The following is a 19,785-nucleotide window of genomic DNA, read 5'->3' as shown; positions in this document are numbered from 1 at the left end:
GAACAATTTCTCTCTTTTTTTATAAAGGCAAAATTAAAATCTGAATGGTTTGGCCAAAAAATCTGCCTAAGATTTAATGTCACTAGACAGTAGCTAATAAAAAAAAAGGACGAGAACCATCTTCATAAAGAAAATAATAAAAATAAGAACAAAAAATATCAATAAATAATAATAATAATAATAATAATAATAATAATAATAACTAGACTTACTATGTCTGTTTGAACAACAGCCCTATAAGGGCATTCCCCCATTGCTTTTATGAGAAATGAAGTTTAAATTGCAACAAAAAGAAAAGTCGTTAAAAGGTAGTAAGTAAAAAAAACAAATTGCGTTGAAATAATTTAATCAATTGTCAACAAAAGATCTTTAAATGGCCCTCATATCCACACCCTACTGCGGATCGTCACCACATTTCTTCATTTTACCATGAAAAACTATTCTGCTAAGTGTCATTTTTATTCATCTATAACTGGGACGTAAGGATTTAAAATTAATGATCCTCAAATTTACACCCTAACCTGGATCGTTCCGTACACATAAAAATATCTTCCTTGTAACTTGGGTTAAATTTTCCCGAAAATTTTATTTGGATCAGTTGATCCTTTTTTGAAATATCTGGTCTGGGACGTTTTCCTTTAACGGGTCCTCATATTCATACCCTATCCAATCCAATCCAATCAAATCAGAACATTTGTAAAGCGCCTTTCTTTGCAGATACGAAGCGCTTAACCCCACATATTTAGGCACCTCACAACCTACAAGCAGCCGTGATCATTGCCTAACCAAAGCACAGACCAAGTAAATAAATCAAAAGAAGCAGTGGAAAAGTTTGGAATCATAAATAAATAATGCAACAATAAATAAAATGAGAATAAAAATTTGATAATTAGTTAGTTAATTAGTCTTTAAGTTAGACCTAAAGACAGCCACAGATGGTGAAGATCGAATTTGCACTGTAAGGTTATTTCAGATGAGTGGCGCCTTGCACGGAAAAGATTTGTTACCAATACGCTTTTTAAAGATAGGTTGATGGAAATTAACATTCAAAGCTGATCTGGTACGAATTTGCTTTAAAACGTCAGAAATATTTTGTAGACATAGGCCAAACAGTAACTAGAAAACAAGAAGCATTAATTTGAAATAAACCCTTTGCTTAAAAGGCAGCCAGTGAAGTTCACGGAGAAGATGTGATGTGTGAGTATGAGAGGATCAAATGTTAAAAATTAGATGTGCAGCAGAATCCTGCAACTTCTGTAATTTTAGAGAATCTGTTACAGACAACTCAGAGTACAATGAATTGCAGTAATCAATTTTAGATAAAACAAATGCACGAACTGCTGCTTGACAGGTGTCATAGTCGATAAATTTGCAAATCCTCCATAAGTTACGTATATGGTACTTGGTCGATTTACTAAACTTAAATAGACATTGACAGCGCGGAATCAAATGTGACCCCAAGATTACAGACAGAGTGTCAGAGGAGCCTGTCTAACGTGATCAAGCTCTAAGTTCCTCTTGGAACCACATACAATGAATTCAGTATAATTGTCATTAAGTTTAAGCATAGTCTTAGCCATCCAAATCTTAATATCCTTGATACATAACCTAAGCCTATCCAAAGCCTGATCAACAGAAGAGGGATATTAGAATGATCTAAATCCAGATACAGTTGCATATCAGCATAAAAATAATATTTAATACAATGACGCCTGATGATGTCTCTAAGCGGACCGATATATAGGCTAAATAGAGCAGGACCCACTACCGACCCTTGTGGAACCCCAAATGTAAATAAGTGTGGATCCGAGTAATTATCATCGACACAGACACGACAACTCCGGTTGGTGAGATAGAATTCAAACCACCTTAGGACATATCCTGAAAATCCAAAAGAAATATTTGGACGATAAGTAAAGTTCTTATTGTCAACCGTGTCAAACACAGCTGACAAATCGCACAAGACCAACAAGACACCTCAATGTTTATCAATCAAGACAGCAATGTCAGTATACACCTTTAGTAATGCTGTTTCTGTACTATGGAGTGGATGATACGCCTACTGCAAGTTTTCAAAAAGTTTGTTCGAAGTAAAATAAGCATTAGGCTGAATCATTGATACTTTTTCAATAACGACGTGCCTTCACAATCTCTTCATTATACCATGCAGGATCCTGGTTATCATGGGTGCAGCTTGGTTGAGACATTTAGATAAGGCAGACGAAAAACCAATAGTCATGTCATTCGCAGAATCATCACCAGCCAATAAGGGTGAAAAATCGGAGGTCAAGTCAAGCTAAATCTTCTCATGGTCTATTATACCTAAAAGGCGATAAGAAATAGTTTTGGGAGCAACTTCCGGCTTAGTAAAGTCAATATTAGCACAAAAAACAGATTGGTCAGAGTGATAGTTCTGATGGATAAAGACATCAACAAGTTGAACATCATGAGACCTGACAATAAGAGGATTTAAAGTGTGTCCAGCATCATGTGTGGATTTAATAACAAGCTGAACAAGACCAGCCGATGAAAGGTGGGCATTAATAGTAGCAACATGCGTTTTTATGGGCAGTCAAAGTGGACGTTAAAATCTCCAAATAAAACAACTTACCAGGTAGCAGATGAACCTGCTCAATGAATTCTTCAAATTCACACTCAAATTTGGAAGTGAAGTGGTTTCTCCTAGATGGCGTAGGACGATAAATGACGACAAAGAAGGATTTTCGAGAGGCATCAGTGATGATGGCATGCTCAAAAGTCACAAATTCAGACTGTAGATCGAAGGGCAAAATTTTTGAGATGGTTCCTAGACAGAATAAAAATCCCCCCACCGCAAGTGTTAGAATCATTTAGGAAGTTATGACTCAGTAATGACCATTGAATCTACTGAATGCTCAATCACATAGTCACAAATATACCAGGTTTTATTACCAGCAGAATGAGAATTCAAATGCCTTAGACTAAATATCTTGTTAATTGGACGAGGACGACAGTGTCGACCACTACGTTTACCACGCATTTAAAGTAAACCTAAGGAATTAATGTCATCAAAATCAGGAATAAGTTTGCTGGAAAACACATCAAGTCAAGAATCTCCTTAGCAATATAAGTAATAGCCGTTAGGCTAACATGAATAAAACACACTAATTGAACAAGGAAGTTTATTACCATGTCAATCAAGTAGACAAAATGGGGAAAGGATGAATGAAACCAGCACAGATTGAGAACAAGCTAATTACCATATCAATCAGAAACAATAGACCAGCTAGGCCAGGTTACTGTAAACAAGAGTAAACACACACACAGGGAGATAGAGTCAATATTCCCACAAGAAAAGCAAATGGAGGTGCTTAGAGAAAATTAGGTAGGTAGCTAAAAAACAAGTGTTCAAAATAAATACACATCACGATACAAAACTTTAAGCCAATAATTAAAGTAAAATGCATTAGTGGACAACCAACAACCAATAGGGAAGGAGAATGCAGCATATATATGTGAGCAATATAGCTGCTTGACACAAGCGCTGGGTGCTTCGCATCTACCCTACACAAGATCATCACAAAACTTCAGTCATTTCTTTACTCGACCTTTACAAACTATTATAGAAAGTTACATTTACACCCATTAAAAACTTTTTATAGATATTTATGTCTGGGATCTCAAGAATTTAAATGACCCGCCAATATTCACCTTTGACTGATTGCATACACATAATACTATCTTTCTTGTAACTTGGTTAAACTTTTCCCGAATGTTTCATTCAGATTAGTTGATCCGTTTTCGAAATAATTTGGTCTGGGACGTTTTTCTTTCAATGGTCCTCAGATCTACACTCTAAAAATATTAATCATTTCTTTACTTGACCTTTTAAATTATAACCATTTATTTTTTTAAAGAGATATTCAGGTCTAGGTCCTCAAAAATTGAAATGACCTTCCTATTACACCCTTGACTGATTCGTCGTCAGTACATAATAATTTCTTCCTTTTAACTTGGTTAAACCTTTACTGAATGTTTCATTCGGTTCAGTTGATCCATTTTCGAAATATGTGGTCTGGGAGGTTTTCCTTTAAATGGTCCTCAGATCCACACCATACTACGGATCGTCACAAAAATTTAATCATATTTTTACAAGACCTTTACAGTGTATTACAGAACGTTTCATTTAGACCTATTGACTTTTTTTTAAACAGATATCTAGGTCTGGGTCCTCAAAAATTGAAAAGACCCTCAAATGTACACCTTTTACTGGATCGTCATTAACACATACCAATTTCTTCCTTATAACTTGATTAAACATTCCTGTAAGGTTCATTCAGATCAACGGACCGGTTTTTAAAATATCAGGGGTAGACTGTTTGACCTTAAATCAGTTTAATTGATCCTCAGACGCACACCCTATCATAGATTGACACTAAATATTAGGAGGCACATCATTGATATATTATCTATGCTTCGGCAAAGCACGGGAAAATTCTAGGCATGGGAAGTGACCAAAGTGACGGTCAGAAAAAAATTGTGCAAAAAGACATGAAAAATATATGCAGGGAAAAAGAAAGAAAGAAAAAAAAAAAACCAGAAAAAACAATGCCTTTTCCCAGTACTGCTGAGAAAAGCCAATACTACTACTACTACTACTACTACTACTACTACTACTACTACTACTACTAATACTACTGCTACTGCTGCTGCTGCTGCTGGTCCTCCTACTTACTACTACTACTACTACTACTACTACTACTACTACTACTACTACTACTACTACTACTACTACTACTACTACTACTACTACTACTACTACTACTACTACTACTACTACTACTACTACTACCACCACTACCACTACCACTACCACTACCACTACCACTAATAATAATAATAATAATAATAATAATAATAATAATAATAATAATAATAATAATAATAATAATAATAACGACAATAATAATAACGACAATGGTAACGATAACATGGATGGCATAATTAAAATTAGGCAGTAGTTACATAAATAGAAGGGGGCCTTTTTATAATAGGCACAGCGACAGCAACTTTCTTTTCTGAAGATAAATCTCAATGTTCAATGCAATAATTGGAAATTAAAGAAATGGACTGTGAAATGACAGGAGCTGAAATATTAAAGCTGTTCGTGAAAATTAACCGGTTTGACCAGATAATTGTTTAGGGTCAAGTGCACTGAGTATATTAAAGATATAAGCAAGAAAAGCAAGTGCATATTCTTTATTGTATCCATCATTTGAATGAAGGTATAGCTAAATTTAATCATGCTTGACACCTTATTTTTTTTAAATACTATCTTTTAAATAATATCAGGTAACGACAACGAAAACAACAATAAGGCCTAAAAAAAACTTGTTCGCCGTCATCCGCCGCCCCTAAATTTCTAAAAATGAGGGGCGGGGATTTGTTTTTTTCGTAAGGGTTTTTTTTTAAGTTAAAAAGACCATTTTTTTCGACAGGGATTTTGATTTTACACGACCGCTGGTTTTATAGCACGCCCGTTTCGACCGTTTCACGCTTGGTTAATTCTAAACTTTTCTTACCTCGTGGTTCGTACCAAACTCTTTGTTGGTACTGTAATACTACTATGACTAGGCCTACGCAAGGTGTCAAAATGTCGGTTGTTGCTCTTTGTAACTTGTTTAAGGAGAAAGTTAAAGTATGGTTAGTGTTTCTCGTTTTAAAACGACGATGACTTCCTTAGATGCTTTCAATTCTTTAAAAATGGACGCTGGAGTTCTTGGAGATGTTTTCATAGCCGCTGATTTAAACGGACCATGGCATGAAATCGAGCATGTTGAAGTTGTTGTCATGCAATCGCTATCGATGTCGCATGTACAATTCTATTATATTAATGTCTGTATTGGAAGCACAAGTCAACCAACAGCAAAATGCATTTTCTATGCTATTTGAAGGTAGTGGGCGTAGAGCGCTACCATCCAAGAAATGTGGTGATGGTGAGTACAGTAATTTATTTATATTAATTTAATTTTAATGATTTTTCACAATTTATTTTCTGTCCTGCTTAGGCGTTGAATACCGCCTCCTCTCCTTCTTTACGAATCGTACGCCTCTTGGCATAGACCTCTTGGCCTAGGCCTAATCTAAGATAACAATGAACTTGCCTCTCATGTATCGTTAAAAAAACACTTAAGCCTAGGCCTAGTAATAGACCTAGGCCTACACTGTTGCATAGACCTAGGCTTTTTTTCGTGCTAACGATGCAGTGACTTCTGTGTTCAGAGTTTTAGATCAGCGACGGCGGTTGACATTCGGCGTATGCCTAGGCCATTTTTTCAGTCTGACCTTTTTTACTTTCAATATTCAATTTTTAAAGTCAGAAAAATAAATCTATTCACAGGACATAACAAGTATTTTTATAAATGTTCGGCTGAGTTTAAAGTATTGAAATTTTATCTGTCAGATGTACATTGAGTTAAAGAAAGGAATACCAAACAGAAACATTACAGTTATTCTACAAATTGTAATAATTGTTGTTTAAATGGATCCAGTACAGGCATGTTTTTTGCACAGAGGGCCAGGACCTTCATTCGCTGCATGGAGTGCAACAAGCCACGTGTTGTTTATTGCATGAAGCCGAAGAAGATATCTATACAACAGTTAATGGACCTTGAGGTGGCTGTTAAGGAGTACGACTATACAAGAAGGTAAGCTGCTTAGATTTTAAGAAATTTGGGAGAAGACAATGACATAAAAAATATAGAGTTGTTTTGTGTTGTTTCATGGAATAAAAGGACACTGTCCCATAAGCCATTTTGGCGGATTTATTGTTAAACCATGCAAACCTTTATACACCAAAACTATACTTTTATTTGTAGGTCTTTGTATGCAGAGGTGTTAATTGCGCAAACCACATAGAGTTTGCATTCTACTCAGGACAAGTCGGCAACCAATTAACCTGCTGTTATTGTGGCGAAGAAAACGGATCAAGGTCGTAGGAACTTGTCATAAAATACAAAGTCGTCCAGCCCATTTGTGATGGGGAAGGAAAGCCCGACGTCGCACTAGCGTCATAAGTGATGAGTGCTGCAAGATGAAATATGATGGATTCACCCTATCACAGAGTTGTTTGTTTAAATGTCAACATACATTCACTGTTCCATACTAGTATATTTGTTCACAATAAAAGTGCTTAAAAAAATTGAAGGAAGTTTGTGCATTTTTTGTTTGCATGTGCATTTATTAATTAATTCATTAGAATTCTAACTTACACATAAAATTAAATAAAAACATACTTAACGCAAATCATACACAAGTGCTGAGATACCAACAGGATCAATGTCAATACATTTAATAAGTAAATGAAGCTGGTTAGCTTGACCTTATACATAGTGCAGTAGTATATTATATTCATGTGTCTCACGGCAATTACAGATCCGTCTTCAATCCCAAGCCACAAAAAATAAGCCCCAAATTGCAAGGAGACCTATAGTGTACATATTTTCAATTTCTACATTTAAAAAAAAAACAAAAAAAAAACAAACCTTTTTTATCCCACCCCTCATCTTTTACAAACCTCTATACAGACCATTTTGTTAATCTTCCTTTTAAAGAAAACAAAAAAAAAAACTTTTTTCCACCCGCCCTTCACTTAAATATTTACAATGTGACAGCAAACAAACAATTTTAAGGCCTAATAATAACAATAATAACAATAGCACTCAGAGCATATCTTTATTAACCGCCAATTTCTTTCTAAAAAAATGCTCAAAAATATGGCCTAGCATTGTTTCCAGGCTAATGTTTATGGCGCCTACTGTATTTCTTTGCAGACCTATCACAAAATCAAACATAAAAATTCATTCGTGTTTATTTTTATTTAAAAAGTTCAGCCTTATTTCACATTTGTTTACATGTTTAGGAATGTCTAAATCCAATTAAACTAGCAATTCTGTATTATATTTAGATATCTTTATAACATTATAAAAATCAGATTTTTCTAAGAGATCAAACATTTCCTGGAAGGGGGCTTTAAATACCTTCAGTCAAAAGGTCAAATGTCTTGACAGAGTAACATGCATGATGCTGCGACTGTGTGCCTTTACTATCAGTCGTCTCCTTGCCGATAGTTTTAATTATAGCCTGTTGAGTGGTGAACTAGCGTGTAAACAGGCGAACATCGTATCAATTTATTAAAAAAAGACAAGCAACAATTGAAAAATTGCAGGCCTGTCGCCTTGACGTCACTGTTTTGCAATACATGTTTGATAGTCTTGTTGAGGACGATCTAATTTACCATCTTAACGAATATGACCTTATATGTATAGCTGGCAAATTGTTTTTACAAAAATGAAATCTTGCAATACACTACTTGCAGAGGCAATTACGTCGTGGACTCTTAATCTTGATTGACGGATAGACGTGGTTTCCTTTGACTAATCTCATGCTTTTGATTTGATATCGTATACAATCCTTAGGGGAAAGATGAAACAAATGGACGGAGTTCATTTATTTTTATTTTTTTCATTTTAAAAGACATTTATTTACTTCCATAGAACACACAAAATATACAATGCAATATGATATAAGATAAAGACGAAAACAAGCTATGGAAGAAGGCATAATCCAAAGAAGATAAAGGTCTTGTGCTGGACATGCCATAAAGTAAATAAAAGTTGGAACAATCGTAAAAACGAAATCAAAGGAAAAAACAAATAAATAATAAATAAAAAAAGAAAAAATAAATACTGTAAGTAAATACATAACGACTGTAGTTCATTTAAATACAGAACAAATCGAAATATGACTGAGGATAAAATAGTTTAATAGTTTGAAATTAGGTGTAGTTTGATTTTCTTTAAGAAATGTTCTAAGAGAATATCATTAAAAATTGGCGGTGGGAGATTGTTCATCATTGAATGCCCTGAATTTCTAATGTTATGTTGAAAATAATTATTGTTGAGGGAAGATATGTGAATATGAGTTCTAGATCGGGTGAGGTAATTGTGAATAGAGTAATTGGGAATAAACATATTGCATAAATAATAAAAAGAAATTATAGGTAATATTCTAGGTTGATTAGGATCATTTATGGGAAGGAGTTAGCTTTAAAAATAGACTACAATGCGTTGTTTATCAAGGGAAATGCTCTTCTTGGACTATGCTTTCATGAGGAATTCCACAAGGATCAAGCCTGAGCATATTTTGTTAAACATTTACGTGAGTGACTTATATCGTAATTCAACAACAAACAATTACAGTATGCTGACGATACTTTTATCTCTAGGTGCACTTATTCGGTGAATGATATATATATTTTACAAGACAAAATCGTTTACAAAGATAGTCGGAATTAAACTTCAGTAAATATCAAGTTTTGTCAATTGCTTTTCGGCGTAATCCAAACATATTGGAATATTCATTAAATGATCAATGTCTCAAAAACGTAAAACATGTAAATATTCTTGATGCTATGATTTAGTTTTATTTATCTTGGAATAAGGAAGTAGAAAATGTGGCTTCCAAATCGTTCAAAATGCTATGGTTCATACGTTCTGTAGCTAAGAGCTGTTCAAACTCAATCCTCTTGAAATTATATTCTTCTTTTATTTTTTATATAAAAATAAATATATTATGAACTTTTTAAAAATAACTTGATGGCACTTGCTCAACTGTTAAGATTTCTGTCCACCTATTGTTAAATTTGGAATATTTAGTAGGTCTATGTTAAGTTTATTTATTTTTAATACTGTATTATTTTTATACTAATGCAATTACAATAATTTTTTTTAACACATCTAATTGTAAAATAAAATTTTGATTTTTTTTTTTTTTTTTTTTTTTTTTTTTTTTTTTTTTTTTTTTTTTTTTTTTTTTTTTTTTTTTAATATAATTTTATTGTACTTGCCTAAATGTTTAGATTTAATTACGATATTTGTTGAATTTATTTTTTTTTAATGTGCGATATTTTTGGTCTGTGTTAAGCTTATTTTCTAAGTACAGTACTACTATCATAATAACATTGTTTTTAACATTTGATTGTAAACTAAATAATTATCATTCCGAATTTTTTTTTTATTGATGGGGGAGTTAGGGGGAATTTTATTTGGTTCTTATTGGCTTACTTTATTAATTTTTGTGTCAGGGGTGTGTGTGTGTGTGTGTGCAACCCATACAAAAAAAGTATACAGAATTCTATCCCAAAAAAACTATAGAATGTCTATAGTATATATATTGTTTAGAAAATCAATAAAAAATACTATAGAAATAGCTATAGAAGCCCACTATAAAAACTATATTAAAACTCTATTAAAATCTACTAAACTCTATTAAAAATATAATAAAACTCTATTAAAAGAATCTATAAAAATTCTATTAAAAATCTAAGAAATTCTATTCACACTCTATAGAAAGTCTATAAAAATTTTATATAAAAACCTTTCAAAACTACAGAAAATCTATAAACAATTTTTAAAAAAACCTTTTATAAATGTATAAACACTTACAAATCTATAAAAACTCTATTAAAAATCGATTAAAACTCGATTAAAAATCTATAAAAATTCTATTAAATATCTATTTAAACTCTAATGAAAGACTTAAAAATCTATAGAAAGTCTATTAAAAAAACTATAAAAATATATTAAAACACTATAAAAAGTCTATGAAAATTTTATATAAAAAACTTTTAAAAACTATAGAAAAACTATAAACAATTTTATAAAAACCTCTTATAAATCTAAAAACATTTTATAGAAAAAAACTATAAAAAAATACATTCAATATGTGAAAAGAAATTCAATACAATTGTATAGAAAGTGTATATAAATTGAATTTCTATAGGAAATTTGTGTATTCTATAAAAAAAAATGTGGGTGTTGTGTGTTTTTTGGACAATTCAACTGGTCTTCAACTGGCCCCAATTCCAATTGATTTTCAATGGTATCAGTTCCAACTGGTCTTTAATTGGTCACATCCCAGTTCCAACTTGTCTTTATTGGCATAACTTTCCACGGTCTCAATTCCTTGTAGCAAATTAGAAACAATGGCTTTAATTAACTAATTAACTTAAAAACACCAACAAACATCATACGGTAGGTACATTACTTCCCTAGGGTCTCATTTACTAGATACACCTTCACATATCGTTTTGCTTATGTCTTACTGTTAAACTATAGAATCGTTTAACAGTACCTTAAATTCAAAGCTTATCTACAGTTCTTTGCTTTACTGTACAATCCTATTTAAATAAGCATTTTTTTCCATAATGTAGTCCTATCATGTATCAAAGTATCACAAGAGTTTATGATATAAAACAATATTGAAGAACCATTTGTGTTACAGGTGTGCATAAACCAGCATTCTTTGTGATATTGCAAGCTAAATTAGTATGAATTATGCCGTTGAACAAATCTAGTTTGAAATATTGAATCACAGTGACTTGTACTAACATTTTTCAGAGTTTCACTCTTGCTGAAAGATATAACAAAACAAAATCTTTTAAAAAGAATAATAATGGTCGACTTATACAGTATATAGAGCGTATATTATAGAAACCTCTATTAAATGTATTACTGTATATCCTTTTGGAATTACTGTATAGAAATAGGAGTAATATACATATTTGTAGCTAATAAGAGACTAGCAGTTACTTCTTTTGTAATGAAAAGAAAATTATCAGTTCCAGTTTTTTTAGTTCTCAAAACAGCACAGGCCTACATTACAATTTCAATATCCCTTTAGGCCTATATAGCCCTAATATACATTAAATTTGATTATTTGATTAATATCATGTAACTAGAGCATCATCTATAGCATGTTGTTAATAATAGTATAGGACAATAAACATAAAACGTAAACAAAACATTAACGTATATTCACCTTAAAATGTCAGGTAATTTTCTGTTCCTTCACTGATACGTCAGTATTATCATTAACGCTTTCCTACTACAAGGTTGAGTTGACCGGATAGAGTTTTCAATTACAGAAGACTTGTATCCTGAAATAAAATCACCATTTATGTTAGTATAGGCCTAGAGATTAAATTAACTTTCTGCAAATAATGATACAATTCTTTACACCCCCTCCGCCCCGGTTAACTTTAAACCCATTATTTTATTAAAGCATCATTAACATTAGTGAGGGCACGGCCTAATAAATGCAATTTACCACGTTTCTTATGGCATTGCTAGACTATGGGGCAATTAAATTACAGCTTGGCTCGAGGCCTAGCCCTATGCCTATATCCTCAATGAGGATAGATGGTTGCCTGGAGAGAACAGAGAAACTCAGTTCTGTCTCTGTACAGCGGGCTAGTATAACCGTACAGCAAGGCATAGCTATGCCTTGCTAGGCCTTAGGCTAGACTAGGCCTCTTCATTGAAGCCTTCATCTACTACTACTAGGCCTAGTATGAGGCCTACTACTTACTTTACAACTACTACTAGGCCTAGGCCCAAGGCTAGGCCGGCCTACTGCTAGTAGGCCTAGGGGATTAGCGTGTCTGCTAGAGTAGTAAACAACATTAACTAAAGTAATAAAACAAAACCAACTCTTCCCACTAAGATATTGAATAATGCTAATATACTTCCAAGGAGTATGTTTATAACTGCCTAACATCATGAAAGTCCAGAGAAAAATTAAAATACTACCGCTTCCGTTGGCTCTACATAAGGTGACAATTCAAATCAGCTGTTTGATCACTTGATGAAGTGACCAATCAGATTTGTGCAATTCGACACTAACTTTAAATGGTTGGTGGGTGGGCTGTCACAGTAAACAGGTGAGGCTGTTGATAACATTTTGCTGTCAACCCTGCATTGTTGTTAGGTGAATAGGTGAGGGATAAATTTAGGGGACTACAGCCCCGCCCCCTCCCTAAAGTTTCCATTAAGCTACCAATGTAGCGGTTACAGAACTTTTTCATAGAGTTTAAATATATTTGATATATATATTCTATACATATTTTTTTTATAGTTATAATTTTCAAAATAATTTGTAATATTTTATTTACAGATAAACATTTCCATAGCGTTCGTATACATTTTATATATACTTCCTATAGAGAAACAATTTAACAGAATATAAACGTTTCCACTTTTTAAATATATTTTATATAGACTATTAAAAGTTACAATTTTTAAAATGACTGTGTTTAGAATATTATATAGTTCTACAGAATATAATATAAAAAAGTATATTTATTTTGAAATTTCTTATATGTTATACTCTATATATATTTTATATATTCCTATAGAGATATTCCCTATAAAATGTATATAATACTTTAAAAATAATACAGGTAAGGACTATAATTTTTTATAGAATAAATATAGAAATTTTATAGTTTTATTATAGAGAACTTGTCATACCCCTTGTATAGAATATTCTATAGAATTTCTATAGAATATGAAAGATATAAAACATGTTGGTAGGACTACACTGGTCAGACACGAATGTGTCAATAAAATATTGAATGAAACAAAAAAAAAATTAAAATCATAGAAATTACATTAAATATGTGTATTATAGAATGTTATAGAATTCTATAGAAACTAGTTCCTCTATAAAACAATTTTATAGAATATACTAATTTCTGTAGAAATTGATTAGCCTGTATAGAAGGTCTATAAAAGTTCTTAAAACATTTTTTTGTAAGGGAATGATCGGTTTCAGTCTCTTTATGTCTGTATTGGAAGTAGGAGTTGGAGAGGCACGCCTTTGGTGATAGTAGTTGTCACCGCCTTTGCCTCTCCGCAGTTCTCTTTCAATTTCTATATGGTAATGTTTCTACAGCTGGAAGGAATAAAATAAATAAAAAATAAATAAAAACAGAGAAGATACAAAAACTTTCATTATCAATAGTATATTACTTTTATGAATTAGATCCGAATATTTAAATCCATAGCACATAATCTTACCATTAAATGCCACAGGTCAGGCCCTGTGTAATATTCAAACTCGTCTTATGTTTATAGGCAGTTAGGCCAGAATTGGAATCAGATTATGGTAGGTGAGGGGCCTAGGCCTGCTTGACAAAGACTCGAATTAGCGCGCCTATTGCGCTTGTTGGATTTTGATGGGTCGTCGAAATTCGTCCCTTTATAATTTTGTTTACCTACAGCATTTCTGCTGCATTTCGAAAATGTATAAACTATTATTGACCGATCTATTCGTGTTTTTGTATCTTGGCCACGTACCTAGACAATGAAACAAAACAGGAAACAGCAATTATTAGATGTACTGGTTTTTAGTTTCAACTTTTTTTTTTCACGAGTCGAGGAGTTATTGACATGTAAACAATCAGCAGTGGAGGAGAATTTGGTAAAGCTACACTCCGAAAGCCAATCAATGTTTTATTAAACTGATGTCACAAGTAGACTAGTGAGGTTACAGGTAGACAGTGCATACAATCCGGGAGCCCGGGTAACGGCTGTTAATATAAAATTAATGATTTTTGGAAAAAATCTGATAATTATAACGTTTTAGATTTTGTTACATATATAGTATATGATGTTTAAGGTAATTTAAACTTGTTTTTTTTTTCTTGTGTAAATACTGTTTAAACCATGCAGGTATGAAATAAACATACAGTAGTCAGGGACGTTGCGTCCTTAATAAATATGGGAGCTGGTTCCATAATAATGATGCACTGTCAGAAGAAGATCGATAGCTATATTTTGACAGATGACCATAGAGAAAAACATGTTCTATTATCTCTATGGTATGACCAATGCCAAAAAAATTATTGAAAGTAGAGATAATGTTTCCTTTATTCAAATAATGTGTAGTACCAATGAAGATATTGTTTATAATGATTACATTGTAATATAATTGTGTTACTGTAGATATTTACATTGGATAATGAACTTTTCATAATAACCGGTATACCGTTGAGTGGTATTTTGATATTTTTAATTTAATATTTCTAGGGATCGGTCGCTAATTAGAATAGCGGTTTGTTCACCTGTTGGCCTTTTTCCGTCACTGGCAACTTTTATGTCATTTGGTATTATATTTTTTTGCCTGTGTGAAGTCGAATAAATAAATAAAATGTCCCAAAAAGAGCAAAAAGTGCATTTTTAAACATCAGTTGAGTGATTATTTGATGACAAGGCAGTACACCTAAGCGTCATACAAAATCGTAATTTAAACTTCTTTATTTAAACAATTATAAGGCTATATATATTTGTTTGCGTAGAGAAATGCAGGCAAACAAGAAACAGTAAAGTTACCAATAGATTTTCGTTTATTTTCTTTTAACAGGTTTTTATGTTACAATGTCAGCGCTTTTGTATTGCAAAGAGATTCATCTATATGGATTTTGGCCATTTTATTCGGACCTCAACAATCATACACTTAGCTACCACTACTACGAAAAGGAAAAATTGATCGCACATCAGCATTCGTTTGGGAAAGAATTTAAAACATTATTACGACTACACAGTGACGGTGTTTTGCAACTACATGTCGACAAATGCTCTTTATAAATTAAAGTATTGTTACCATGACCTGTTCGTCAGATAGGCACAGATTGAGGTAATAACCAAGCTTAGTGTTGATTATTTTCGTGATTAAATGTTCTAAGTTTTTTAGTTAACATATTTCAAATCCAGATGGTGATAAAGTATTGGAAAAAGCTAATTCAGTACGAACTGTTAGCTCAATTTGAAAGTAATATAAATGATCCTTCAATTAGCATTGTTAATAAATGACATTGAGTAATTTAAGAGTAGGGTTATTTAGCAATTTTAGGAGAATGCCTTATAAGAATCAAGAAAAAGACAAGGAAATAAATGTTACAAATTCAACATCTTCTCATATTCTAAACAAGTCATTTTCCAGCGCCAGCAGCTTTTGTTAAGGCTGTTTTCAGTGTAAACCTAAACCATCCAGGTCTCACAACTGAAGGGCAACAGTTAATAGTAGTTGATTTAAGACGAGGCCCATTACAACATATGACAAATGCTTTGGTTGTATCTATAGTACAACACCCCTTATTTTAGTGTTGATCATTCTATATACAGACTGAAAAAAAGAAATTGCCATTGGTAGTCCAGACTATCCAATCATCGAAAACATTTTTATGGATTGGCTAGAAAAGCAGGCAATCAACACGGGCTACCATGTTCGGGATTTTTTTTTTTTTTTTTTTTTTTTTTTTTTGACTCTTGAGACGATTGAATGTAAGTGGCATTCTATCTACCACATAGGGCTGGCGCAATCCCTTTGGTATCTAATATTTGGAAGGTTCTTGTTAATTCCCTATAGTCTCGAATTCATTTAACATTATGCCTAATGCAAAAAAGTTTGTAGATGGATGTCCGATATGAAAAAACGTTTGATGAAAATCTGCATTAAAATGATTATGAACTTTCGAGTTGGTGCTTAACTGACATGTTACACTAATTGCGTGTACTTAATGTGCATTTATATCTTTATATATTTTTTCTTATTTTTAAGACATTACTCTTTAATTGAAAATGTTCGCATGTTATTTAATTGAGAGTAGTAAAATTATATTAAGTACTGTATTACTATTTTTTTTTCGAATAATATTTTAGTTCTCATTTTATGGGAGAATTTACCACGATTAAAAAGGGGGTGAGTGTAAAAAATGTATTGTTATTTATTAATCTAATGAATACTTTAATTCATTGTCCAGATTCATTATTTTTATCTTGGTAAGTTATTTGTCTCTAAATTCTCCTAAGCTATGTACAAGAGTAGAGATAAAATTATTTTAAGTATAACTGTTTCTAGCTACAAATTTTGAAACAAAGGGCTAGTTTTCACACCTGCTAGTATCATGCTGTTTATCTGTGTTTTAAAACTAATAAATCAATTTAATTAGACTTAACCATTTTTTTTATACAAAGGAATATTTGTTTGAAATTAACATATTAATAATTTTCGTACACTATCCAATGATGTGTGCATATGCATATAATAAATTCACAATGGATAATGATTACTGTATTATTGTTCCCGTTTTCTGTTGGATTTATATTAATTATAATGTGCAAAGAAACCTCATCCCCTTTAAGAAATTTGACTTAGATATGGCTTGTGGTATCACTGAGAAACTTCATCTCTGATTGATCGTTATACATGTTAGTTTTTTTGTTTTTTTTTTGTTTTTTTTTTTTTTGTTTTTTTTTTGTTAATGTTACTCTTTTTTTTTAATAATGTAATTGAATAATATATTTTATAGGTTATTTGTATACACTCTGCAAATACTAGATGTTTTATAGACACAACGCAATGTAAATATTACAATACACAGTAATTTAGCTAAATTATACTATCATAGTGTAATAATTTTGACAGTTAATGTTATTGAAATAATGATCTCTCATTGTAAATGATTACAAAATGGAGAAACATCGTGCTTTTCGCCCTGATATTGTCTCTTGTATTTTTACGTGCTAACCACTGGATCGATATTGATTTGTCTGGCCATCTGGTTTTCGTTTCAAAGGGAACCCGCTAAAGTTAGATCGAAAATAATAACAAATACCTCCCCGCCCCCATTTTTCAGAGATTTCACAAGGTGTGCAAAATTCATTCATGAAAGCTCTATGATATCTCGTTTTGTCAAATTTAATAAAACATATTACTAGCAATTGTAAAAAGTTATAACTTGACCCGGCTAATATCACCTATTCAGACATTAAGACTGCTCTTAAAGTTTACTTAATTTGCTTGCTAAAGAAGATAGTGTTTTTTTATTTTAGATGTTATTTTGACTGTTATTATATGTTATTGCGAATTTGTGGTTGCGGATAATCGCCCTCGATGGATCAAGTAGGATTAAATAATTGTATCATGAATCTAATAAATTCGGCTTTCCTTGTGTACCTGGATTCAAACAAATATTTAGATCTGCAATGAATATAAAGTATTCCCTCACATCTCCTGCAAAATGTATTAGTTTATCTGATCCTAAAGTTAGCAAGCACAAAAATAAAATTTAATGTTTTTTCGGACACAACAAACTTCAAGAAATTCTGCATATCGTATATTATCAATATCAATATCATTATTATATTGAACTTTAAATAAATTATTTATTTGATCTGTAAACAAAAACAGAACATCTAGTTATAAATAGCCTAGGCCTATACAATGATTTTGTATATTTAACATTCAACATCGATAGGCCTATTTAAACACAATAAAACTATTATCAAATTCATTATCAAATCTAGATGCCTCATGAACTGTATAAACAATATGAAATATTCTGTTCAGTTCTTGGCAAAAACTAACAAATTAACTCAGCCAGTTAAACTATATAGGTCTCCATCTTTATGTATCTCATGGTAATAACTACAAATATTGAGTTCCCTTTATCACACCTGCTTTTTAATCAGTAATTTTGAGATATTTTTTAATTGTACTAAACTTGTAATGATCTTATATACATGGAGGTACACTCCTATCAAAACCAAAAGGAGTACCTATACCTATAATAGTATTTACCAATGGTGGTACAAACCTATCAAAAACCAAATTACTAGAAGAATTTCATTTAGCTTCAAAATTGTATAGATGACAATTTTTCGTTTTTGTAAAGCTATAATGGAAACGGAGTATTTACTCGGAACGTTTCGATCACTATCAGAGATCTTTATTAACTGGCAGCTATGTGTACTGTAGCTTGGTCATGACGTCATCTGTTGACGACGTCGCACGCATCGCGCGGATTTATATCGAAGGTTGTGAGGGGCCCGGTCGTGTACGGGTTCGATAAGATCATTGTACAGATAAGAGAGCTCCTTTATCCCTGTTCATGACTTTGTTGCGTCTTATATACAATGACTCTCTTATCTGACTGTCCTTTTTTTCTTTGGGGTCTTTTACCAATATGTTAGCCTCCCAGTTTGGCACGTGATTTTTTTTTGTATTGCGTAATAGTCGATTTTTTTAATATTGCTGGTGTGGTAGATCCGGTGTAGCACGAATTTTAGTTCCCTGCGAATTTTAGTATTCCTTGGTCTGGATGATCAGAGCCTATGGGACACAAATTTGCAACACTTTCTTCCGGGGTAAACAATTATTAAATATGTCTCTGTATTCATTAAAAAATAAAGTAACTAAAGTTTATACAATGGAGCATGTACTTTATGCTCAACTTATCTTCACAGCTTAATTATCTAGTATAAACAATCAGAAAAAAATATGTAAAAGCTAATTTACGTTGAAAAAATCACAACTCACTTTAAAGCGAGAAACAGCGAGCATGATGGGAAGGTTAGGGGAAACTTAATTTCCTTTACAGCGACAGTAATTAGGCTGTAAAGGAATAGATTGGTGCTCAAATTACGTCCGCATAAGCAGTATAAGACGAAAACTGTATTGATTTTTACTGGCAGTTCGTTGGTGGAGTTATTCGTAGCTTTAGGATGGGAGACCTTGTCTCTAGCTGCGCTCAACTGTTAGTTCGCTTACATGTTTGTAAAGCTATTCATTGGTTTTACCTTGAATTTGCGTGTAGTATAGGCCTATGTGTAAACATACAGCTTCCTTTTTTGTGGTTTTGGCTGAGTAGCATGTACGACCGTTGTCACGACTTATTTTCTTTTCATCTTTTTTAAACCATTATTTATTTACTTATTTATTGAACGAGGGTACGGTATGAGGGTGTAGGGCCTAGCAACCTGTTCTGTTTTGTGATAAAAAAAAAAATAACATTCTTTTAAGACATCTAAACAGTTTGTACCATTGATAATATTTATAAAAGTAGGCCTGTAAAATTAAGGGGTAAACAATTATTAAATATGTCTATGTATTCATTAAAAAAAT

General features: G+C 32.2%; 1 long non-coding RNA gene across 2 annotated transcripts; it reads left to right on the top strand.

Annotated features, from left to right (window-relative positions):
* Positions 1-5,051: 5,051 nt before the first annotated feature.
* LOC117106372 lies at positions 5,052-9,799 on the top strand. Of its 2 annotated transcripts, none has more exons than XR_004445052.1 (3): positions 5,052-5,975; positions 6,531-6,686; positions 6,858-9,799. It is a non-coding gene; the product is annotated as an uncharacterized LOC117106372 (long non-coding RNA). The 2 variants fall into 2 exon arrangements; XR_004445053.1 differs by having other exon boundaries at positions 6,443-6,686.
* Positions 9,800-19,785: the final 9,986 nt, after the last annotated feature.

This window comes from Anneissia japonica, unplaced genomic scaffold (genome assembly GCF_011630105.1).
Source record: "Anneissia japonica isolate Jap-2015-1 unplaced genomic scaffold, ASM1163010v1 scaffold288007_len99971_cov104, whole genome shotgun sequence".
Lineage (NCBI taxonomy): Eukaryota > Metazoa > Echinodermata > Crinoidea > Comatulida > Comatulidae > Anneissia > Anneissia japonica.
Note: the sequence above shows the minus strand (reverse complement) of the source record. Positions and strands in the feature narration are given on the sequence as shown.